The 21,496-nt window shown below is 32.3% G+C and overlaps 1 protein-coding gene and 1 pseudogene across 2 annotated transcripts in view; one reads left to right on the plus strand and one right to left on the minus strand.

Moving 5' to 3' along the window:
• The window catches only part of SGCZ (sarcoglycan zeta), a 781,719-nt gene that overhangs the window by 560,315 nt on the left and 199,908 nt on the right, over window positions 1–21,496 (minus strand). The gene's annotated exons all lie outside the window — the stretch shown is intronic.
• The window catches only part of LOC107502673, a 76,995-nt pseudogene continuing 68,361 nt past the window's right edge, over window positions 12,863–21,496 (plus strand).

The following is a 21,496-nucleotide window of genomic DNA, read 5'->3' on the forward strand; positions in this document are numbered from 1 at the left end:
AAAAAGGAAAATACATTCTCATAGGAAAGAGAAGTAAATAAACAAATAATTTACAGAAAACAATGCAAATATCAAAAAAATATATTAGTAGATGTAGAACATTTCTAATACTCAGTAAATTAATTGCCAATTAAGACAGTGACACAATATCATTTCACCCATCACATAAGCAAAGTTTACAAAGAAAGTTAACATTGAGTGTTGGTGAGGAAGCTGGGAATTGGACATTTTTAATACACTACTTGTGCAAGTGGAAAACACAACAGTCATTTTAGAAAATAATATAATATAGCTTTTAAAGTTAAAAGTACATTTAACGTAGTAACACTATCTTTGGGAAACTAGCCTACAAATATAAAAATAACAGCATGAAGACATCTATATTGAAGGGCATTTATTATACCTTTATAATGGAAAAAATAAAACCGTCTGAATATTTATCAACGGGGAATCAAATAAATGCATTAATGGTACAAGCATAATATAAAATAGTATATTGGTATTAAAAAGTGCTTTTAAAACTTTTATTTGCAAAATTAACAGGAAAATAGATACAAGTTGCAAAGTAATGTGTTTAATATGTTTATATTTTTATAACAACTACTAAAACTCCTACACAATATGTGGGAAATTATGCGGCACAGAATAAAGATTATATATATATATATATATATATACACACACATATATATATATAAACCATATAAGGTAAAGTAGTTCAAAATTTAAAAAAAATTAAAATATAAAATTTTTAATGCATGAACTCAATGTGATAATTAAAAATTTTACTATGTATAATATATTATCACATTATTTTGGAGTTTCGCAATAACCCTCAGAAGAATTGGTTAAAACCCTTAGCATGGATCCAGGATATCCTTAGTGATCCCCAGCAGGAAGGATACCTTGGAGTGAGACTGTTTCCACAGAAATCTCTTAGGCTGGTGAGCATTGCCTGGGTCAAGGGGCTGGTACTCTACCTTAAGCATACCTTAACCCCACACTGTCTCTGTAGAAATAAGGAACCTCCTCTCATGGGAGGGTTCATGTTCAGCCAAAAGATAAACAAAGCAGAGTGCTAATGCACTCATTTAAAAGATAATTTTAATTAGAATAAAATCAAAGCACGAATGTATTTATTTATCATGAGAATTAACAGGAATATGGGCTAGAGAAATTGAAATTCGTGTTTCCTATAAGATGACATAAATGGTGAGTCAAAGCATAATCAAAAGATTGTTTTATATCTTAATAATCAGATACCAAAAACCAGTTAAATTACCAAATATTTAAAGATATCTAGGTAAGCCTTCAGTGGTAAAGTGTCTTCTGTTAGGCAGCATTTAAATGAGCCCACTTTTCCCTCTGTAACACCCATTTTCCTGGGTTTCCATGGCTGATAAACTCATGCACAATTATATTTTCTCCCCTCGAATATGCTAATACATCCAATCACATTATAACCCCAGTACTTCTATATTAAGAACAATTTTGGCTCTTAGATTATTTCATATCTACAAACTGATTCATTAAGTGTTTATCTTGTAGATTAACTCTAAAAAATAAAAGCCATCTCATATCCTTCATTTTCCTATTGTTATAGGAATTTTATTGCAGTTCCTCAAATACCAACAATAGGCTTTATTACTACTCTTTAGAGAATATTGCTTAACATATGCACCCATATTTTTAGATTGCTGAATCATACAAGCCTTATTCAGACACTTTCAGCTCTTATAACTGTGAAAAATAAAACATTATTTACAATGAAGAATGTTTATAATGCAGTAATATTTCACTAGTATTCACAGAATATACAAAAAGTGATTCACAATGCTGCATTAAAAATACTCATATTGCTCCCTTGACTCACTAAATCTAGACTATTTAAGTGTCAGCAAAAGATACATTTTCAAAGCTATAAAACAGATCCCTCTGAATGAAGATGCAAACATTCTTAAAATGAGACTATATACACTGAAGAAGTAAAAAAGTAGTTATGTTATTCTTCCCCTTTAAACATGTGACAAGATGTTGAGGGAAACATTTCTGTTATAACTATCCCTCTCTTAACCTCTTTTTCCTCATCAAGAATGGAAGGGAAAAGCCAGTGCATTTTCTATTAAGCTGAGAATTTGGGACTCTGATTTGACCCCCCTCTTTCCTCTTCTTTCTAATTATATAAGTTAGGAAACGTGGGGCCTGCAGGTTGAAGGTATCTGTTTCTTCCACCTCTTCGTAAATTTTAGGGAATGTTGCCACAGTTTTTGGAAGCTCACTCTCTCTCTCTCTTTTTTTTTGAAAAGCCAGAATTGTTTACTACCCAGAATCCCTTCTGAAAAAACTACTAGCAAAGTATATATTTTAGCAAGAATTCAAAGGCAGTGCAAGAAATAACAGTGAGCAATTAAATTATTAATAACACATGTGTATAATTGTGTAGCTATTAAAATATATTTTTAAGTTCTATTTACTAATATTTTACTTAGAAAATTTGCCTCGACATAAGTAAAAATGTTCTGTAGCTTTCATTTTTTTGCATTATTTTTTAAAATCAGAGTTTGGCTTCAGCATAGTAGATATCTTCAGCAAGAGATACTGTCTAGAAATGGACATGGGGAGGTTTCTGGGGTACTCATAATACTGTTGTTTTTATTTTTAATCTGTGTGCTCAAATGTGTTCAATATACAGAAGTTCCTCAAGCTATACATTTAACAATTATAAACTTTTCTTCATGCATGTTATACTTCACAAAAGAAGTTTTAAAAGATGCTACCTTTATAAGATGAATTGGGGAGTTTTTTATCTTTTTTTGAAACCATAGCTATTTAAATATCAGAAATATTTATTGTTTAAAATTTAGCTAGAACATAACTATAAAACCATCTAGTTCTGACATCTTTTCTTCAGAAGCTCTCTTAAGTACATTTTAGTAATAGTGTTACAACCCGATTGCTAAATTGGTGTCAATAAGACAAGCCCTATTCTAATCTAACATGTATTAGTAGTATAATTCCTCAAAGCCAAAAAGTTATTACTACATGAACCAATGATGCATTTATACCAGGCAGTCATGAATGGAGGATAGGACACTGCTGTCCTTTCCTTTTAAAATATTCAACACAGGGCTTAATTGGTGGTCAGATTTTCTGAATAATAAAAATATAACATGGTCACTGGTAAGGGTATTGTTTTGATAACAGTAGGTCAAATGTTGGCATTATTAATGTAATGGAAAATTTAAAGCTATGTTATGGGTTTATTACACTGAAAATGAACTTTAGGTAGTTATGTCACATTGACTTAATAAAAGAGAATAGGTAAAAATGCAGATAAAATACTGCAACATCCAGCTTACTAGTAAAATAGTAGAATAACAGTTTACACCTGTCAGTAAAGATAAGTAGTTACCTAAATTATATGAACAAATCCACATAATATTTTTAGACATGAAAATTAAGCTGCATGAGCTGTAAAGGTCAAAGTTCTGTTAGGCTGCCACAATACATGCTACCATCTATTTGAGGCATGACCATCAGTCTTTTGAACCATTTGTGCCTAATCTTTTTCTACCCTGCAAAACTACTGTTAGAGGCATCTACTTGAGTAACATGAACAAGGAAACCTCATGATACTGAGGCAGTTACAAGGAGCTGACATTGAAAGTTCACATTGTAGAAAGAGACCAGAGAAATGATTACGGTACATTTCTAAGCTGAATTTATGGAGAAGAACTATTATAAATAAGTCAAACTGTGATGCAAGGAAAAAGATATAGAAATAAAATTTGCATTATGATTTCCCCATTTCTTCTATAACCTCTGCCACAAAGTAGTCTTTCCTAATTATTCCTCTCACGTTCTGTGTAAAATTCGAAGTAGGTATTTAGTGATAACTTACAAAGTTGCATATTCTTTTACTCTGAGGCCTCTGTGTTTGGCAGTCATTCTCAGTAACACCACAAAGAGTTGGTTGAATTTCAAAGCCTGGCAAGAATGATGATTTAATTTTGGTTCTAGGTTACTTTCATGTTTTTTTCCTACTGAATCATAAGCACACAGATCAAAAGATATCTATGTCATTCTCAGTGAGTTGTGCAGATTCCTGATGCCTCCGTATAACCTCACAGTGGTTAATATAGTCGAGAGGGAGTGCAGACTCTAAGCTGGAGAAGTCAAGACACTGCAGGCTCATTGTCTCATATGCTGCTCGTCCAGGTGTGGCCACATTCACTCATCACCCGGCACGTAAGGAAATGTCGCCAGGCACTAGTGTAATTGGGTTCTCCATTTAAGTTATAAAATTACCAAGCAGGGATCAAATCTTTATCGTTTGTACTCTGCTGAGGGTCTGCCACAAGGTATACATGGCCAGAGTGAAATACCTTATTAAACAGCAGAATCAAACCTACTTTATACTCAAATCAGAGGATTTGTTAGAAATCTGAATTTTTGCCTCTTTCTATATTGAGAAATATAAAATAAACTTCAAGAAAATGCAATAAAACAAAATTCTCTGCATGCCCTTACCCCACCCCTCGAAAAAGTAACCCCAGCTACATCAATAGAATTGAATTCAGCTTCAAGTGAAAGCACTCTCATCTAACCTGGGAGTGATAGTGGGAGTGAATGTTTGAGGAGAGACATTTTCATCCTACAAGAAAGAGGAATAAAAGTAGAGACAAAAGCAAAATATCCTGGAAACAATTCAAGTCCTTAATGGACCATTAGCAAACACTCAGTGAGGTAGAGCTCTGGATTTGGGTGGATGGCCCTATTTTGATCAGTGGTTTAAATCAAAGAGTGAGATCGATTCAGGCATTACAGTGCCCCAGAGCAAATTGATTGGACCATTTATTTATTTATTTGTTCATTTATAACTGTTTCCTTGTCTTGATGTGAACAGCCTCTGTAAGTTTTGAAAATTCCCAGATCTCTGGTTTAATATATATACATATATACATATATATCTATATATATATATATATATATTTTTTTTTCCTACTGGAAAAGTGGTGCGGCGAGTCAGAGAGAAACAGGGTAAAAGTCCACATTGCTCTATAACTGCACTGAATATAAAATTGTCATGCTTGTGTTAATAAAGGTGTAGTGCCCATTCAGTGCAAATAATTGATTTTGCAAGGTAAAAGAAAATATTATTAAGTATTTTGTTCACTGTGTTTAATCCACTATAGATGATACTTGGAAGAAAAGCATTAAATATAACGCTACCTCACAAGGATCCTGTAATTTTAACGTATAAGACATTAGAGCATCTCACACACACCAATTCCAGAGTGCGGGGAAAAGACATGAGAGCAACTCATTCGGCATCACTGACTGCAAGTGCAGCATTAATGTTTTAATAAGTCATCTGATTTACTTTGCAGGTGGCTACTTCAGAACAAGAATTTCTTTATAGAAATAATCAGATTGAATTTTAAAATCTGATAATATGAGTTGATCCAATTAGTTTTTCTACCTTTCTGCTCCAAAGCTGTACCTAATGACAACGAAGCTTTTTTAAAGGGCATTTTTACACGATTTGAAGAAGGCAAGGCTTCTAATTCTAAGACTGCTTCATTGTGGGGAAAGGGAAGAGGAAGGATGTCATAAGCCATAGGAGTCCTCAGAAACAGCGCTACCATTGTTCTTTTTTCTGTAAACAGAATGGTCATATTTATTCTTTTCACTGGGAATAATCCTAGGACTGATCAAGATTTAAATTACGGACTGAAGAAGATACATGCAAAACTATATTTAATATGTCCTAGTTGGTTGAGATAGACACTGTAAAAGGACTTTGAATCCTGATAAAATGAGGAAAATTGGTTATTCTTACTCCCTAATATGCTGGCTACTATGAGAAATTTAAAATTAAAGAGACTACTTAATTTCACTCATAGCACTAAGAAAAAAATGAGGAGATTATTAACTGTTTTCGTAGAAAGGTATTTTGGAAAGATTGTCCTCAAGTTCATCCCTCTCATCTCTTTAAAAAAGAAAGAAAAAGGCTATCCCTCCTAGCTCTAGTTATCACTACTTTTGTTTCCCTGTCTGCTTTTTAAAAGCTAAACCTAAGCTGGCAGTTTTGACTGTCTCCCGTCACATTCTTTAAGTTACTCCACATGGTTTTCATTTTTCCTTCTTGAAATAACTGCTTGTATAAGCATAAAGAAATGAGGACTTTTTGACTCTTTAGATGTTACAAAACAAATTCCATGGGAATCATGACAATAATGTCAACTTGCACATAATGGAATTGCCCTTAGGGTATAACCAAAACACCTAAAACCAAAGAAACATCTGGCCCCATCTGCAGGAACTGATAAGCATGAGGATCTTACCTTGTAAGGTCCATATAAGCTGAACACCTTAGAGGGCTGATGCTTAAGCCTAACCCAATAGCAACATAGACTGGTGCGCTAGAGAGACTCGGTCTGACCCTCTGACTCTTCATAGCCACTGGCTTGGGACCCATATGCAGCAATAGAACTCGCTTTGGAGATGCTATGGACTTTCATCCCTTACTGTCCTGTAAGACCCTGTACTTCCCCTCTCTGTGTGCTGTGTGTTAACCTGTGTGGGCAACTAATTAGTTTATCTGAGAAGGTTCCACTCAATAAAATTGGCATCATGGAAAGACAAAAATGCATTCAAGAGTCTTACTTCGGTAGCCACTTTTCTTGCTCACAACACTGCTCCAGCAAAGATTATTAACAACTTCTTGTTTTTGCAAATTCTATAGATGCATTCAATGCTAATGTTAGTTCCATCATCTGCATATTTCACACAGTTAATCCTACTCTCCTACTTGAACCCCTTCCTGTTCTGACTTCCACATCACAGCACACCACTGACTTTTTGTTTTTGTTTTTCACATCTTCCTATATATTCATTCTCTGACTCGATTTCAGCCTTTCTTTATTCGACCTAACTTTCAAAGCTGAGATTTCTCAGCTTTGGTCCTCATTTGTTTCTCACTTGTTCTCTTTTCCTCCTCATAGCACCTAGGTGATCTTGAGTACAAACACATGCACAAAAATTCTCTACACATACCTCCAACTCACCATGTCAAAATATAACCAGCATACTTTTTCTGAAACTTGCATTGCCCCAGAATTTGATCTCTTAAGATTCCAACCAGAAACCCAAGAATCAACCTAGAAAGACAACCCATAAATTAGTATATGTATTAAGGGTAGAAGCTGTGTTTTCACATTTCTCTTTAAACTGTGAGAGGGGTGATAATAAATGAATAAATAAATAATAAACAAATAGATAAATAAATAGAAACTTAAAATGAAGACAACATCAAACAATATTTTTACCTTATATGGAGGAGGAGACTGATCAAATCCATTGAGAAAAGTAATGAATAGAAACATTGCTTTACTTTCGACCTTGGACTATTGTATCAAAACCAAATATAAAAGAACAGAAGAGTCAGGTTGAAATAGGAACATATTCCTTTAAAAAGAAAAGCCTTCAATATAGAGACTAAAATGTTACTGTGTAAAAAGATTGATTTCACTACACATGACTGATTTGTCTAGAGTATGAAGATTTATTATCATAAGAAGTTATTATTTCAGGAACTGAAAATAAAATCAATACTTTGGAGATCATTAAATCTTGGCATGAATTGAGCACTGAAGGCAGGATATTTTATTGGGGCATTGGGGCATTCATATTTTGGGAACTCTGGAGGTCATTTTGCTTACATTCTTCATTTCATTTTAGTGTAAACAAAAATAACCCAAATTATCTTTTTGAATAATCTCTGCTGTATTTTTAACAATGTATGCTACTCTACATTTGATTATAAAGTTTTGTTTTGCTCTATAACTGTGATCAATAAAACCAAGGCAGATGAGAAATGAAGTAATAAAGGTTTATAGTCAATGTAATAATTCTAGAACATTAAAAAAAATTTCATCCAAAGGAAGTATAAAAGAGTTTGGCAAAAGGTGAAAAGTTAAGATAATTCATGTTTAAAACTAATGTTTTTAATATGAATAAAAGTGAGTTTTTTATCTTTCAGAGTAACAGTAAATGAGAACACCAGGTTATTTCTTTCTTAGAATTTATCCTTCTCAAATACTATATACCTGGCTCCCTATTAAAAGCTTTCAAAACAGATATCAATAAATCAGGATCCACATGATTTTAAACTGTTCCTGAAACGCTGAAACTATTCTCTTTCCAGGCAGAAGTAGCCTATTCTCTTTTGCAAGATGAATTCCATCTTCTGAAACATTCAATAAATAAATGGCTACTCATGGATTTTTGCACAGAAGATGAAAAATGGACCAGGAGATCTTTATGGGAAATGATAAGTAGAGACAGATTGAATAAAAAAGTCCTGTATTGTCTAGTATATATCTTCCTTCCTTCCTTCCTTCCTTCCTTCCTTCCTTCCTTCCTTCCTTCCTTCCTTCCTTCCTTCCTTCCTCCCTTCTTATCCCTTCTTATCCTCTTTTCCTTTTCAGAAGTACCAAAAAGGCCAAGAGTCAATTATCTTTAAATGTGTAAATATTGCTATTTACATATTTTTATTAGCAGTCAACTTGATGGAAACACCATGGATATGTCTAAGTGCATTTGTGTTTTCAACTTGATAGTAAAAATAGGATTTTTAAACTTAGACTGTTGGTAATGAAGTTATACTTCAGTGAATATTTCTAGAGACACAAACATCCAAGTAGAACGAATATTATTTGAGAAATGTGGAAGTGATGAACAAAAATAAACCATTAACAATAAATGAGAGTTGAATACATGAGGATATGTCATCTAAAACATTTTAAAATTAAATCTGTATTGTCAATATTATCCATAATGGAATTGAGTTAGAAGTCTTTTAATAAAATATGTAAAAGAAAGATTCAATAGTTGATAATAGAGTAATTAAGAGTTTAAATTTAAGTAGAAAGAGCAAAAAGTAATGCATACTCTGGAGTAAAATTTAAAGTTCAAGTGTTCATAAAAATAAGTCAAAATTGGAAAGTAAGAAATTCTAATCTATATATAATGAAAAAATCAGATGAAGGACCAAATTTTTATTTTCATTTGGATATTATTATATTAGAGAGGATGGTAATTAAACCAGTGATCCTAACATAATCTTATAGATTAACATCTATCACAGAAGTTGAACTGAACAGTTTTCTTCTTATAGTTATATTGCAATTATAGTTGTGCTAAATTCAAACATATGAATTATTAATTTTGTTAAAACTCATACAAAATTATTCCAAGAAATAAGCTATAAAATTTAGCATTATAGTAATAATATTTTTAAATATTTTATTTTCTTGTACTTTTCATATCACATAATCTCAAAATGTCTGGGGAGTGAATTTAAATATTTATGAGGCATGTCAAATTCATTGTCTTTAGAAAAAAAAAAGAGGAGAATATGTGTACATGTTGACCATAATAAATTATTCTTAAATACTGTTGTAAAATTATATAGTGAGACAGTAGATATATGTACCTCAAAATAACTATTAAATGTGGCTATTCTCTGTCAAATTTTATATGATAATAGTGAATTTTCAAAAATTTAAATATTGTTAGGTTGACATTACAACTGGTTCAACATAAAATTACAATTATTCACTAGTGCAGATGCTATGACTAAGTGATAAGTTGCAATTTGAAATGGTCAAATAATTAAAGTCATAGCCAGGTGCTTTAAAAAATAGCAACACCTCCAAATTTCCAGGTTATTTCAAGGACATGGGATCTCAACATTTGTATACCTGCGCATAACAAAACTTTTTATTTAGGTTACCTGTATGTTGTCAAACCCACAAATTGGTCATATTCTGCAAATAAAGAAAATCAACCTCCCTTTTTAGATGAACATTTTGAAGCTATTCTAAAGGTAGCTATTTTTATTCTAAACAAGCCACTTTTGCTTGCCTAGTGGACATTTTTAAACATCTGATGGACCATCCTGCCACAATTTATGCTTCATTTGACATAATGTTTTTCAACTAATATATTTGTATTATTTTTATTTTTTATCTCACTTTAACTCTATGTCATGAAAAAAATATTGTTTCAAATTTTAATATTATACCTAAGTACAAGGAAAAATTCTAAAGCAAATTATATTTTTAATCCTACATAAACAGTCACATTTAAATAAATATTTTCTAAATACAATTATAAATTATTGCTGGTATAATCTGAATTATTACCATTTTCTATCATTTCACCAAAATCATAAGAATTATAGGCACAGCTTGGTTCAGAGGTCAGGCATTATCACTATTTTTTTTTTTAATTTTAAAAGCACTTTGAAATTATATCCATATTTGAATCTCTTGGCATTTTCAATTCTATACAGGCAATGCTGATTTAGTGGTAACACTAAATTTTTTAGGCTGAAGTTAAGTTCTGGATCCATTATCAGAAAGGTAAATATATTAAGCTGACCTATGTTTAATAGTACTGATATATTTGCTGTAATTTTTTCTTACTTTTTCACCCTTATCCTCTAGCAACTAATAGAATAATTTTGCGTAATGGTTAGCTAGTAGAACTCTGACCAGGATGGAAGGTATTTTATGAGAGTACAGGAGAAAGTCTCTATGACTTTTGCTCCATTAAAATGAGGTTCTAAACAAGTTCCAAACAATAAGATTTCCCTTTGAACTCTAAATTTCCAAAGTACTTAATGTTACCCAGGGGATTCTTCTTAGCAATATTCCTTAGAGGAAAAGTCTCATACAATGTGTTCAGCACATCTTGCTTTATTCTCAAAATCCTCCTGGAGAAAAGATAGTTCCTTGGATACAACTATAATTGAAATTAACGTTGCAATACACTAACCCAATTATAGGTTTCAAACAGAAATTAATGTGGCAATTTTTATATTTCATACATACAATATCTTGTAAAAGACAGACGAACTCTATTTTTGCTTAAGAAGCTATGGACAATTGGCTAATGTAAAAGTCATGCAACTGAATTCACTTGTCGATTTTCAGATTTTTCTTGTAAAATATTTCAGGGATCTATGCTCAGACTACATTGCTTGTTGTTTTGTTTTGTTTTGTTTTGTTTTTCATTTTGTTAATTGTTAAGAGAATATGGCAATATATTTTTTACTATTCTTCCACTTTTTAGGAAGGATAATAAATTTTAGGGTTTGTCAGCTTTCATAATTACCAGTGTTTCTAATTGAAAACATATTTTTTCTCAAGCAAAGAAAAAATTGGTTCTTTGTGCATGTACACACACACACACACACACACACACAGCCCTATCATTAAGAAAATAAAACCCTGGAACTTTATATAATGTAAAGGCAGACTATGCTAATTTTGATGAACCTTTATAATTAAATTAATTTGAAGAACTTGGAAAAAAATTACTTCTGAGGTGCCAAGAAAAGCTATCTCCAAATAAAATTGGACTTGATTAAAATTATTATCATTAAATAAATTCTGTAAATATCTATAATTTTGTTTTATCTTTCTTATGCAAATCATCACGTAAATATGGAAACAGATGGTGATATTGTTCTGTAGAATGAATATGTATTAACATATGCATCCACATTTATTTGGCAAATATAAATTTTTATCTTTTTAAATTTAATGGTTAGCATAAAATTTTAGTGGTAAAGTAAATTTATTTGGATTAGTTCCAGTATGTATGTGCAAAATTTATACCTATTTACCTTACTTAGATGTATTTTTCATGGAAGTTAGTTTTATTGTTGACTTTTTAAAATAAATTTATTTTGATAACAAAACATGTTTTATAGTTAATATATATATTTAGTTCCCAAACCTGAATTTTACATTATTATTCATATGATTTGCAAAGAGAAAATTACCTTACTTGCCATGTTTCACTTGAGGTAAACTGGTAAACATTATTATATACCTGGTGTCTGACACATTTTTAACCCAGTTCTCATTTAGAAAAAAAAAGTGCAGCTCCATCCCTGCTAGCATTAATTTAATTTGCATAAACACACTCTTTGAGGTTGAAGAAAATCTGACTGGTTTCAATGTGAAAATAAAATGTAAAAACTGTTTTCGGAGTTATTTCTAAACAAAACTTGTCTCTTATCCTGATTTAACAGAATTGTATATGATGATCGGTATTTAATAATTTCTTTTCATGTGGTAGATTTCAAAACATGGAACAACACAGAACAGAATATCACCTTCCACACAAAAATATCACATTTCTCTCCAGATCTTTTTGCTATCCTTGTCATTGTGTGTGCAGCAAACTTTGCAGTGACCAGTTGGATTCTGTTTCCCTGATGCTGGTGGTATGCTCTTGGGGAAATGTCTTCCAGACAGGTGAGGAGGTGTGACATCATCAGAGTACGGACAACCTAGAAGACGTTGCTGCCCTGGCTTGCGATGCTTTTCCAGCATTCTTTCAGTCAATGTCTGAAGCTTACATGGCTGATGGTGTGCTCAGGATTGTCCTTCTTGAACAGAGGCAGGAGTTCAGTACTCTAATGTTTAGAAGGTGGCAAAAGACTTTCTTATACCAAAACTTGTGCCTTTTGAGCTCAGTTGGATAAGAAGTGAGCATCTGATCAGCCAAGTCCACTGCTTCCATATTCTCATTATAATTCACAATGACACGTGGCTTCTTAGTTTCTTTTCCATTTCCATTGTCTATTTCAATCACAGTATCTTTGTGGAATGTCGACATTGTCACACCATTTCAGTGCCGTTAAGTTCACCACAGAATCTAGTTACAGTTGTGCCCTTTGCAATCCTTTTTTTCAGATCGCTTGACATCTGTTTTCTGTTTAAATTGTTCCAACTGCATCGGTTCTGTTTTAATGTAATTCTCTGAAAAGCCTGGGAGACGTATGGCAAACTTTGGGCGTAAGGTTAGGACTGTAATCCACGAGTTATCTCAGGTGAATGCTGTAGCCGAAGGCATCGCTGGTAAGTATTCTTAGAGCTAATGGGAAATGGGTTAAAGCTATTTGGGGATCTATAGTATTTAGCGTAATTATTTTAGTCTGTTATTTTAAATGATAACTTCATATATTGCAAATTCAGTTTACTATATTGTGGATATATATTTACATATTGCGAATTCAATTTTTTTCCCCGTGTTAGATGCTGGACTTGGGAATAACAGAACACAGAAGTTAACGAATGGCTAGCTTTCGCTATTCTGAAAGCCTTAGATGTCTTATATGATGAATGTTCATTCATCTAGTAACAGATAACGAGACAGAAAAAAAAAGTGAAAACCTGAGCATCTGAAATGAATTCACCAAAATAAAGTATTGACTGTATCATACAGTATTTTAAGGGACTAAACAATAACACATGAAAAAAGTCATAAAACTGAGTTTAGCTGATCACACATTCACGTTTATTTGGGCATATTATTCATGAAAGAATAATTTTACTTTTATTATGATGAATAGAACCAACAGGAGTCCTTTAGGCTATTTTATTTGAAGTTTTTGTGCTATTTTCTTTTTAAATATTTTTTACAAATAAAAAGAATAATAATTATTTATTCTGACAAGCAAAACTTGAAAAGGACCCAGAAATTTCACTCCTAGGTTTTCATCCAAGAGAAATTAAAATGCATATCCATAAAACAATTTTGTACAAGATGGTTAATTATAGCTTTACACACCATACCCTAAAAATGGAAACAAATAAAATGTTGTTGGTGAATAGACAATTTAGTGGTATATTCATACAATGGTATACTTAACAATAAAAAGGAATAAAATATCAATACATGAAGTAACGAATAAATTTTAAAAACATAGTGTTGAATAAAGAAGACTTGTACAACAAAGTACATTGGGTATGGTGTAATTCACATAAAGTTCTAGAACGGGCACAACTAATTCATGGTGGGGGAAACAAAATAATAGCAGTTGCCTGTGGAGGTAGAAACAGACTGACAAAGAGAATGAGAGAGTAGGCGGTTAGATCTATATCTCGATAGGGATTTTAGGTACATGTGTTGTGTGTATTTGCATAAACTCAGAAATTTTACACTTAGGATTTGTGCATTTCACTGTATATACATGTTATCAGAAAAGAATAAAAAATTAAACAATATTGAGCTCTGTGATACACGTACTAAAATATTTAGAAGGAAGCACACCAATGTTTGCAACTTATTTTGAAATGCATAAAAATTCCAGCATTATCTGATGGCAGAATAGAGAGATGGGTAGATGGTTACTTAAGTAATAAGACAATGATAGCAAAACATTAATTTTAGAATCTAGTTGTTAGATATACAGATTTACTGTAAAATTCCTTTAATCTTTCAATAAATTTAAAATTTTTCTAACATGTTTGAACAAAATTAAAAGGATATCAAGAATCCCTACTTTACATGTAGAATAAATATTTTTTCTTTACTAGAGTATGTGAACACTAATACCAACTCACTATACAAGCACTACTGTCAAATATACATATTAACCGTTAGATTGCAAAGACATTTTTTCCTCAAAAAATACAACCAAAATATAATAGCAAAAAGTCATAAATGTTTCAGAAGTCTGACAAATATCAGAAGTTATTCACTTAGGGGTCCATAAATATGACAATTCATTAGGAAATCATTATATCTATATTGATACGAAAGAGGTACAATTGAATTTAGACTACATATTTATGATTCCTTTATAACTGGTGATAAAAACGTTTTCTTTGTTTGGCTGACCAGTATATTGATTTTGGTGCAGTGGGAGTGAGACAGAGAAAACACTCAAAATTAGCAGACAATACTTTCCAAAGATGTAGTACATGAAATAACCCCCAAATTAATGAGTGAATCCAATGTTGCCTACAATATGTGTGCCTAATCTTTTCTTAAAAACATAGAATTTGGGGGGGGGGGTAGAATAAATGATTTAACAATACCTAATGGAGAATGTCTACATTTTTAAAAATCTGATATCTGTGTATGGGCTTTCAGGTTCTTCTTTTCAGTATCTGCCCACAGCAGCAAAAAGAGTCATCATTAAACACTTAAGTTTATTACTATACATATGTTTTGGAACAAAACATGGTCCATTCAAGACGAACTGTTCTTACATTATATTTTAAAGATTCTATGTGATTATTTATTTTTTCATTCTATCGGTTGGTGTTTCATTCTCTTTACCATCTACCTGGTTGTACTTGAAAATAGGCTTAACTCCAAATAAAGAGTCACTACACATTTTCAGAAAAGGAGAGTAGAGGCAAAACATGGGGAGAAGATAATTAGCTTTTCCTGATCTTAGAGCATGCCCTGAAGCGAATGCCAGTTTTAACTGATTATTGTGGAACTAAGCAACCAATCAAATGTTTTCCAAAATCTTTTCATTACAGAGCTCATGCTGTCATTTCAGTACCCTTTAGTTTTACATGGTTGCCAAATCAGTCCTATAATAGTAAAGAAGCAATGAGATTTTCTAGATTATAGAGGTGAAGAATGAAATACATGTGCACAACCAAATTATGGTGAAATTTTTCCTTAAAGTTTTTTTCAAGATATCAACTTACTTATCCATAAATAACATTTTTTCCAGAGCTTTTGAGAGAGAACATAGTATTTTTTTTTTTCATAAACGGCACTACAATATAGACTTTCTAATGACCAGATCAGTTGCATTATAATAAAATTCCATGATTTGCTTGGTTCAATCGTCTTATTTTTAACCATGGGTTAAGATACCATGGAACACAAGTTGCTTCCTCCATTTTCTTTGATGATATTAGGACTTGTCCCAAAGGAGCACTTCTGAGAGCAGGAAAAATAATGCTAAGATGCAGTGATTCTAAGAAAATATTGTCAGTCAGATTTTCATATACTAAAAGTTTTACAAAGTATGACTCTCTGTTTAACTCCACTGCAAGCAATTGGAGAAAATCATCTTCATTTTACAGAAGCTTCACTGTCTTCTTGAACAGCTGTAATAGTCAAATTTCTGAGCTAGAAATTGTATAGTACCGGAGGGTAAGGAAAATTAGTTCATCCCTGTCTCAGAAGTTTGAACACTACTGAGACATCAATGTGAAATAGTAAAGTCATAATACAATACATTACCTGATTAATCAGTGGTCAAAAATACTGAACCACTTCTATGCTGTGCAAGAAAGAGCCAAAGATGTCTATTTATACAGCGTCAATCAGTTGCTATTGTTGTCTGCTCTGTCAGTTTAAAAATTAATAATAATATTTTACACACCCTGCAGGTGGTTCAGTGCTGTGAATATAGAACTTCGTAGCCATTGAAAGTAGAATATACCCACTCAGAAGGAAACAGGAATATCACCTTCCTATTCCAAGGAAATGGTACACACACACAATTTCAAGTAGAAATTGCAAAAACAGTTTTAGATTTTGTCAAAGAATAGAGTGCATTATTGCTTATCCATGGATGTCCTTTTACTTGCTTACCAATTTAACGGTAAGCAGTTTTGGCAGCAAAGTCTGAATCAATGCTTCAGTGGTGCCTGAAGTGCACTGAATTATACCTTTTAATATCTGGGTACTTTATGTCTCTTAACGAGCTTAAATAATCTACTGACCTTTCCTGTTCTATTATTTTCTTTTCATCAATATTCTTATCAGTTAGTAAATCTCTCTTAACCCTAAGTAACAGCCTAGAGTCAAATGGACTACTTACTGACGAAGTTGTTGGCTATAGGAAGTGATCTTTCCTGAAACACCTTGGGAAATGCGTTGGTTTTTAGATTCAAATGCGAAAAGTCATAGGGCGACTTCAGAGCAGAATGTATATTACAAATGTTATCACAGGAGGAGCAAGAGCATAGAGAGAAGATTCTCACAAGTGGTAGAAGTAGTTAGGCATAACGAGACTGGCCAACGCAGAACACTAAAGCTGGCCCTCAACGTGCATAGCCATAAGCCCTAAACTACTCTCTAGCTGCAGTCACAATGGAGTAAACCATTGTGGTCTATTCTGTAAATTATTTGGGTTTCTGAATACTTTCTTATCCCTAATTTAGAGCATTTATACCATCCTTTAGTTATTTTATTTATGTGTCTCTAGTTAGGCTGCAAATTTTCAAGGCCTAGTGACAAGCATTTAATAAATAAAGGACAGAAAGAAGGACAAGGAGAAGGGCAGGGAAGAAAAAGTTTTATTCCTTTGCTTCCTTCGACACTGAGTCTTTGAATTCCCAAAATGGTGTATGAATTATATATCTCTCAGTTTCTGATTTATTTTCCCCAGTCTTTCTTCCCCCAAGGGATGAGGGTTTCACATATAGATAATAGTTTATATTTTTTATTCCTCAGTATAATGTACTATGAGATTAAGAAAAGACATATTGCCTCAAACGTTAATAGCCATTACCTTTCCTAACAAGAAATACTAGAAAAGAAAAAATATCAAATGAAGGTCATTACATATATGTCTGTGCAATTTATGACCTATCATGCACACAAGAAAATGAATTAGTATTCTATTTTTATTTATAGATACAATAAACATTATAGAATGTTATCAAATACTAATTTTAAAAATACACAGCTTTATCTAGTTTGGCATTTATGGGTTTCTCTGGATTTCATTAGTAAAATATGAAAATATTTTCCAATTTGAAAATATGGAAAATTCTTCTTGGTATATTTGACATAGTAATGAATAAGAATAGCAACACAATCTCTAGTCATTGAAGTAAATGCTATATCAATTGGGTTTTATGCGAAAGGTTGGCACAAAGATAATTATTTAAACAGTATGTTTAAACATAATGGAATATGCCACAAATGATGTTTGTACTTGGGCAAGTGTCTCAAGTACAAAAGAAATTCGTAAGAGGTAAGAAAGATTCAGAACAAGAGAGCTTGAATAATTTCTGCTATATATTGTGAGAACAGTTTGTTCTTTTCCATTGTGGACATGAAAAAAAAAAAGAAAGAAAGAAAATCCATATAAAATGTCACTGGCAATAGGGGATTAGCCCTGTTCTAGTAAAATGTAGGTCTCCTCAGGGCTTGCTCTAGGCAAAATTGTGAAATAGGAGGAGGAACAAGTTAGCAGAGTTGGAAAATTCTTGAACTAAAAGTTTGATTTTGCATCTCATTCCATTTCTGTACTAAACGGCAACATAAATTTGTCATGTCTGTTCATTTATCTGTATCTTAGTTTGATTATCTGCAAAAATAAATAATTCTGAATCTCCTAAGTACAAAAAGCCTGTAATAATGTGTACATTCTGTGGATTCCATCATACTACATAGCCCTTTCTCTGGCAAGCAGAACCTCTTTTCAAATCTCTAGGCCTAACCTCTATAGTCTTTTGCTGCCTAATGACTACTCAGAATTACTCACTGTTTAATGTCCAATTCATAATCCCAGGATGCCTCATGCTCTGCCATTGTTTTGAAAACATAATTTTCTTATATTCCTTTACTAAAGCCAAAGCTCACATTTTTTAAAAAATTTAAATCATAATTAAAACTTACAGAGAGTAGAAAATTAAGCAAATAAGCTTCCCACAGTATAAGGCATATACTAAGTACTCAGTAAGTATGTAATAAAAAAATGATTTAATGTATGCATATGACAAAATGGAAGTAGATTGACAAATTAATAACAATTCCAAAAGTAGTATAAATTCATTTTCTAATTTTCAAAATGATATTCTTTTGAAATTCAAGCCAGCTCAAGGAAATTACTTGCTAATTGTTAAAATTTAAGGAAATGTAGGGAAAATACTTTCAGGCAGTTCATCCTTTTCAGCCCTTGTCAGTGTCAACTATTTAAGATACTGTTTATTCTTTTATTGCAGAGATCACTCATGTTTTCTTTCAAATTCATTTCTTTCCAGTGCTTTCTTAAGTAAAAATTTTCACCTATCATTCTTCTTATCCCCCACAAAATAAGTTCTTCTAAATTGTTCAATAGCATCCCCCAATGACAGCACATGGATTCTCTAAAGGTTACAGGAGTAAATAAACTCTTTTCCTTTAACCTATGCAAAATTTACAGAAATAAATTTCTCTATAAACCCCACATTGAAGAAATAGAGTAAGCCATACATATCTGTAAACTGAATGGTTTGGTTTAATCGAAGCACCTTACCCACACAAATTTCTCCCACTCTGTGATTCTGTCACCATCGTAACTGCTTGGTCAACTAATCAAAACTCTCTTCCCTGATTTGGCCTCATTGTGCCAAACTGCAATACACAACACATTAACTCATTACAGTGGACACCGATAAGTCATAATATCATGAGACATGTAACCACAATGGTGCCTTGACATAAACTTTGCTGTTCACTTCTTATTCCCACTGAGATGACCCACCTTATACAGAGGAACTTTCTCACCACTAGAAATCAGAAAGATGCACTGCTTAGACTTCTTTGGCTTCATATTTCTGTCGAGATGGTGTTGCTTGCCAGTTTACCCAAAAAACAGGCTCTGAGATAAAGACGTACACGTAGAAATTTCACTGTGAAAAATCTAAGGATCAACACTTGCAGAGAATACAGAAAGCAGTATTGGGCAGAGGAGATTTGAAACCAGCCAATCTCACAGGGAGCTCTGGAGTTGAGATGGCCCTGAGGCATTGTTTTAAATTAAGGCAAGGTGGATGGTTCTTTATAATCTAGCTCTAAGTAGTTATTGGGCATAGGTTGCCTCCAGGAAAAAAAAAAAAAAAAAAAAAAAAAAAAGCTCACTTCAATCCAGAGCAATTCTCAAAAAAGAATTTAATGAGAACTCGCAAATCCTAATACTCCCAGACCTAGAGGAATAAATGTTTCAGACAGTCCGGAAGACAGGATCTGGTGGGGTTCCACAGCACCCACTACTGATGAACATGTAAAAGTGGGTTAGAAAGCTGTGCTAGCCTTTTCTACTGTCACCACTATTCACTGTCCCTCAAACAAAATGAAGCTCATGAACACCAATGCCAATCAATTCTTTTCTGGTTATTCAGAGGAAGAACTCAGCTCTAATCCACCCAGGAGAAGACACACCTCTGTCTGTTAGCCCTGGAGTAATCTTTTATATACTAAAAGTCAAACAATTTGTTTATTGGGAGTGGGGAGATAATATAGCCTATCAAGATAATCTTAGGAGGGGACCCACTGAGAAAAACTATCCATGTCATAGTTCTTAGAATTCAAGGTAAAGCCGGTTAATAACAAAAGTTGACTTGATTATGACTAACTCATTTAATATCTCTTATTCAATGGCTTCGCTCAAATCTGGCTCACCAAAATGGTAGGTGAGATGTTTAACTCTAGCCACTCATTTTTTCTAGAGTAAAATCCCAAGAGCTACATGCTATTTTTCATTGGGGTTAGAGGCTCATACACTTGAAAAAAAAAAAAAATGACAAGAAAGTTTGAAAATAAAGGAGAAGCCCTGAATGATTAAACTTAAAAAATGCAAATAAACACCAATAATAATACATAATTTTTATTTTAAAATGTAGAATTTTAGGCCAGAATATAAAATAGATATGAGCAGGATATTCTGTGATAATCCAAGTCTTTATGCATCTAGCAAATGCATTACAATATAAAAGAAATGAAAAGTTGCTAGCAATACTAGGGAAGAGATTAAAGCACCATAGTCTTAATCAGAGAAAATAATACAACTTTTTTTTTATAAATGAATAGATTATTCTAGAATATAGAGAATTTAAATATGACCAACAATTTCTATAATCTGTACTAATGCCAAGATCTCGATTTATAATATTTTAGTTCTAGAACAGTAAAAGAATATAATCTAATGCTCATAGTTGTATTAAAGTTTATCATATACTATGTCATAATTTAAGTCTTGATAAATTCTAACAAGTAGACACCTTTCAAGATAGAACCTCCAACTACACCACAGAAAATCTAATGATAATAATCTCAAATTAAAATTTTAAAATTAAAAGAAAAATTAAAAAGACACTGCTCCATAATTTGTGAATCAAAGAAGAAACAAAAACTAAAATGACAGACCATTTTAGATTAAGAAACCTTTAGAATGCTGCCACCAACACTCAAAACATGCAATGCATAATATTATTACTGATTTTCTCATATAAAAATACCAAATTAAAAAAAATAAAATGTAGCAATATTAATGTACATGTACTTGCTCTAAATAGATTTGAGGTTATTTGTTTTAAGTAAATAGCAGAGAAGAGATGTGTTGTCCAACATAGATAAGTGTAGTGAAATCAGAAGTATTTTAATATACTATATGAAGGTAAGGGAATAAATGACAAAAAGATACAGAATTTAAACTATAATCAAGGTAAAAGTTAAATAAAGGTATATTTCAACTTGTGAAAAGCTGTAAAGAAAAAAGTGGTGGATCGAAAAAGATGCTTTTAATCACTTTTGATTCTCTCCCATTTTTGTATTTATTTATTACTCAATTATTAAGACTTTAATACATGCAAGGCACTGTACTTAACTCCAGGAATACAAAATTTAAAGTCAGTCTCTCATTTTAACTAGCATAGTCTTGTTGGGA

Source organism: Rousettus aegyptiacus, unplaced genomic scaffold (assembly GCF_014176215.1).
Source record: "Rousettus aegyptiacus isolate mRouAeg1 unplaced genomic scaffold, mRouAeg1.p scaffold_m13_p_11, whole genome shotgun sequence".
Classification (NCBI taxonomy): domain Eukaryota; kingdom Metazoa; phylum Chordata; class Mammalia; order Chiroptera; family Pteropodidae; genus Rousettus; species Rousettus aegyptiacus.